Raw genomic sequence first — 5,711 nt, forward strand, 5'->3', positions numbered from 1 at the left:
AGGATGAGATTGAAACAGAATTTCTTCAATTCTCCAACCCAAGATCCAAGACAATTGCAATTGAAATAGAAAGCAATAAAATGAAGAGGAAGAGAAGTGAATTCTCCTTCTCCAAGACAAAGAAATTAAAGATCACTCAATATCCAAAGCTCTCCGAAAACTATTATGAAAATTCAAAAGGAAAGCTCCCCGAAGAACTTGAATTCTATCCTATTTATGCACTTTCTTCAAATGATCTTCAAGCCTTGAGTTGGGCCTTTGCTCTTGGTGGAATTGGGTTGAAAGAGGCCTTGGTTGATTGCTCTTGAAGTTTGGAGAAGAACCAAAGTGAACCAATTGAACCGGGTTTGAGTTTTGCAAAAGTTGGACCAAAAGTTGGGGCAAAAGTTAGGGGTCTAACTTTTGCTCCAACTTTTCATATCAGCTAACACCATCTTGCTGATATGAACGTTGGTGCCAACGTTAGGGGGTCTAACTTTGACCCTAACGTTGGCCTTACTTTGTGTACTTGTGGCGCCAACGTTAGCCACCAAGTTAGGGGGCTAACGTTGGCGCAAACTTTTGCTCCTCCTTGTGATTTTCATGTGCTAACGTTAGCCACCAAGTTAGGGGGCTAACGTTGGCGCAAACTTTTGGTGCCCAGGGAGGATTTCTTCATGCCAACGTTAGCCTCAAAGTTAGGGGGTTAACGTTGGCGCAAACTTTTGGTGCCCAGGGGTGAATTTCATGTGCCAACGTTAGCCTCAAAGTTAGGGGGCTAACGTTGGCGCAAACTTTTGGTACCCAGGGAGTGATTTTCAAGTTCCAACGTTAGCCTCCAAGTTAGGGGGCTAACGTTGGGGCTAACTTTTCAACCAAAAGTTTGTGCAAAAGTTTGATGCTAACTTTAGGTCCAGCTTTTTGCTTCCTGGTTCAATTTCACTTATTCCATTGTCTTCTCTTTACTCCTAGCTATTCCTTCTTACTTCAACCTTTCTCCAAGCTTTCTTCACCTATAATTAATCAACCAAACTCATCAAAGCTATGCTCATAATCATGAGATATTCATTCTATCATAATATGCAACAATTTTAGCATAAAACCTCATGAAATGGCATGAATTTATACATGGTTGATTCAATCAAGGGAAACATGAAAATCTACTCAATTAGCTTGCTTATGGTTCAAGAAAGTGCATAATTCTAATGAAAACGAAAGAAAAAGACTAGTTAAAATAGGCTAAGATGACTTGTCATCATTAAGCAAGGGTGAAATTGGATCCTAAACTTGCCTAATGACACTTTTTGAGCTTTTTAAGCTTTGTGGACTATGCTTGTCATATTTTCCACTTCATGTCAATTAGGTTTGCTTCATTATCCATTTTGCAGTTCCTTAATTCTTGCTTGAATACTTTCATGCCTCTTTATTGCTTGTTTGTTTATCTTGGCATACAAGTTCCTTTAAAGTATTTCAAGCACTCTAGGATGAGTGAAGTGCATGTTGTTTTATACTTGTGACCTAGTATCCATGCTAGTGTGTGTGTGTTCTAAATCGTGCACAACTTAGAATTCATACACTTGTTTTCTTCATGTCACAAATTTATTCATTCACCTCATCCTAATGCTTCTCACCTCACTACAACACTCTTTGCTTCCTCGTTTTTGCATTCACTCATCTTATTATCTTATCTTTTATTTCTCATGGATGGGTCACTATGTACAACAAGGAAAGCGGGAGAAAAAGCATGCAGTAGTTGATTGATCCACCAGCTGATGCAATTAGAAGTCACTTCAGCCCCCTAGCTCACCTTTGAGTGCACAGACGACCGTGCAAACCTTTAAGTGTGGGGAGGTCGTCACTGATCGACCATCTTTGGTGACATACTCTAATCCTAACAATTTCATCTTCTTTTTGAATTCTTAGTTTCATTTTCTCTTCTTAGGATGTATATATTTTGGTACCGTAATTGCATACTTCTTAGTTATTGCATCTCTTTGCATACGTATAATAAGCTTAGTTAATTTAATGAAATTTTCTAAGAAAAAAAAAGAAAAAAGAAAAAGAAAAAGAAAAGAAAAAGAAAAGATAATAATAATGAAAATAAGATATGCATATGTGGTTAAATTGAAAAGAAGCATGCATGAGTGAATGTGAGAAAGGGATAAATGGGTAGCTAGGATTGTTTTGTTATGTATATAGGATGATATATAGGATTAGGTGAGATGCTTGAGCTAATCAAAGATCCAATCTAATAGCCCACTTAACCATATTAATCCTACCCTTACCTAAGCCCCATTACAACCCACAAAAGCCCTCATGATATTTGTATTCATTCATCAAATATTAGTTGATTGTTAGACGACTTGCAAATCTTTGAGAAACATGATTAAAGGAGGAATCGAGTGATTGACCCTAAACACTATTGAGCGATTAGAGTGTAAACACATCCAGTGAGGGTTTCAATTGCTCAATTCTATGTTTCCATTGCTTATTTTGTATCTTTTTGCAAGTTGTTGAACTTAATTTTGAAAATTTCAAATCAATCTTTGGACATTGATCATATTGCTATATTTTCCTTGTCTTCGCCCTAAGTTCCTACTTTGGATTGACTGAGATTCTTTTGTTTGTTTTTGCCAAACTCAATAGGAATCATAGTGTAGATATATATAGATAGCATTTAGTATAGTTACATGCATGTAGGTAGTTGCATTAATAATTACCCCTTCATTCATCTCCTTTGGTTGGTTTAGCATGAGGTCATGCTTGGCTTAAGGGTGGGGGAATGGATGAATCCATATTTTACGATATATTTTGGTTTGATTTGACTGGATTCCATTACTTAAACCCACATTTATTCACCTAAATATCATGCTTTTGAGATTTCTTCCTAAATTGTGCTTGAAAGTGAAAACATGCTCTTTTGTGCTTAATTTAGTCAATTTTATTCAGTTTAATCCCATTTGGTGCCTTGATGTATTTGTTAAGTGATTTTCAGGTTTCCAAGGCAAGTGTGGGTTGAAGAAGTGAGGAAAAGAGCATGCAAAAGGGAAGAATTCAAGAAATGAAGGATTTGGAAAGCTGCCAGCCCTGACCTCTCTGAACTAAATTGGTAATAACTTGAGCTACAAAGGTCCAAATGAAGCATTTTCAGCGGCATTGGAAAGCTAACGTCTGGGGCTTCAAAATGATATGCAATTTGCTATAGTGGACATAAGTCTATGTGTGCATACGCACAGGTCCTTGCACGTGACCTCATTAATTGCAACTCACTGGCAGCGATTTTTGGGCCCCCAAAATCCAATCCAACTCATTTTTTGAAGCTATTTAAGGCCAAATTGAAGAAGGATGAAGGGGAGAGCAATTACGGTTAGATTTTAGTCATGTAGTTCATTTTCTAGAGAGAGAAGCTCCCCCTTCTCTCTAGAACCTAGGGTTTTTAGTTTAATTTTCTTGTAATTTCTATGTTTAATTCTTGTTTTGATCTAGTTTCTTCTACCTTTCTTTACTTTATTGTCTTAATCTCTTTAGTTTATCTTGTTAATTTCTCATTTTGTTGCTTTTCATGCCTATGAACACTCTTGTCATTTTAATTTTACATTTAATTCAATTTATGTTTTCATGTCATTTATTGCTTTATTGAGTTGCTATCTTTATCTTGCTTAGTAGTTGTAGCATTTATTATTTCTTGTCATTTTACCATGCTTTCTTTACATGCCCACCAAGTATTTGACAAAATGCTTGGTTGAGATTTCGCTTAGTTGTTCTCACTCTTGGTTGAGAAATTGTGTGGTTTGGGTGAACTTGAGTGGTGGATGTCCATTCCACATTGTGTGAGGGTTGTTAATTAATTTAGTTTCCCTTGACTCTTTTTGACCCACTAGTGTTGACTTAGGACTTAGGGATTGAGATTAATTATGCCTAGTTGACTTATCCTCGATGTAGGGTTGACTAATTGGGATTAATCCACACACAATTACCATGTTTGTGGTCCACAACTAGGATAGGAATTCTTAATTACCCACTTCTTGCCAAGAGTCTTTTTTAGCATTTAATTTCCATTTTCATTGCCTTTACTTACCTTCATTTAATTTCTTGCATGTTAAGCTACCTTCTTGCATTTTAATTTCTTGTAAATTGCTATCATCCAACCCCCATTTCTCCCATAGCCAATAAATTGTACACTTAATTGCAACTCCTAGGGAAGACGACCCGAGGTTGAATTACTCTTGATCTCGGCTATTATGTTTTGAATTTAAAATATTTTATCTTGAGAATTCATTCTTGGTTTGGACTATGCTACTAACGAACTGATGCTTGTTTTTTGATTGATTCTAAACCGGCAATAATTTTCTTTATCAGTATCTCAAGCATCATAGTTGCAATTCAAGATTTTCATCACATGATACTATTTTTTTTTCCGGATAAAAACATATGTTACTTGTTTGGCATCTATTGTATCCTTTTCTTGTTGTCATGAATTTCGTATATGTATTTACCTAGTAATTCTTTGGAATATGTTATTTTCTCTGTTAAGAATCAAATTGAAGGATAAATATGGACATCTCTGGTCTATACTACTTTTACGTTTAGAATCTAAGAAGCAACCTTTCTTTTTTAAAATATAAAAAATAAAAATATTAGTTTGATTCAATATACACTTCTTTATATTTTAGAGTTCTTTAGTACTCTAACCTTACAAAAGTTTGATTTCTTCTGAAATCCTTTTAGCCCTGATAAATCAACTCAACAACTTTGTTCAGGACTCAAGCATATGCATGGTTTAGATACTCCATATGCTCATAATGATGTCAAACCTGGTAATGTTCTTATAACACGTAGAAAAGAACAACTGCCTCTTGCTATACTCATGGATTTTGGTAGTGCTCGTCCTTCCAGGAAGCACATTGGTTCCAGATCAGAGGCACTCCAATTGCAGGTGCTTTGTTCAACCCCTTTTTTTCTCTCAATTTTTTTATAAATGAAATTCATGCATTGCGCTAGCCACATATTATATTTATTGATTTATTAATTTATTGTTGCTTTTGCCCCAACTGTAGTTTGTGAGCTTGTATTTCCTAATATTGTAGAAAGTAGGCTTATATGCATCAGCAGGCTAGTGTGAGATCATTTTGATTTTGTTACTCCACATAATAGCTTCTGTTCCATTTGTAAATACTCAACTGCTTATGTACATTCTCATTCGGGTTTTACATGTATGGGAGGATTGTGTTTCAATTTCAGTCATCTGACCTTCTCTTTTCCTATTTTTTGTCTTCCTATACAGGGTTGGATGAAGTTTTCTGAAGAGATAAAGGCGACTCTTGGCACAATGGTGAAGCACAAAGTCTTTTTGGTTTCAAATGGAAAGACTAGTTTTTTTTGTTCAATTTCATCATGAAAAAATATGTATTTTGTTTACTTATGTTTATTATTTAGTTGACTTGATAACTTAACAAGTATGTTAATTGACACTTGGAAGACCTTTCTATATATATGCAATATATATTATTAGCTTATTCTCCCTATATTGATTAATTGAGTTTAAATATTTAAATATTTAAATATTGTTAGTGTGTGCTATATATTCTTTAAATATCATATAAATATAACAAAGATGAAAAATATATTGCTTTAGAGATAAAAAAAAAAAAAGAAAACCTAAAAAAAAACTCAACGAGGTGTTGCATTAGGTATTAGAAAAAGAAAATTGCAAATAAACTTAGATAAGTGTT

General features: G+C 34.8%; 1 pseudogene; it reads left to right on the forward strand.

Annotated features, from left to right (window-relative positions):
* LOC107640801 overlaps positions 1-5,096 on the forward strand; it is a 24,257-nt pseudogene extending 19,161 nt beyond the window's left edge.

This window comes from Arachis ipaensis, chromosome B05 (assembly GCF_000816755.2).
Source record: "Arachis ipaensis cultivar K30076 chromosome B05, Araip1.1, whole genome shotgun sequence".
In the NCBI taxonomy this organism is placed as follows: Eukaryota; Viridiplantae; Streptophyta; class Magnoliopsida; order Fabales; family Fabaceae; genus Arachis; species Arachis ipaensis.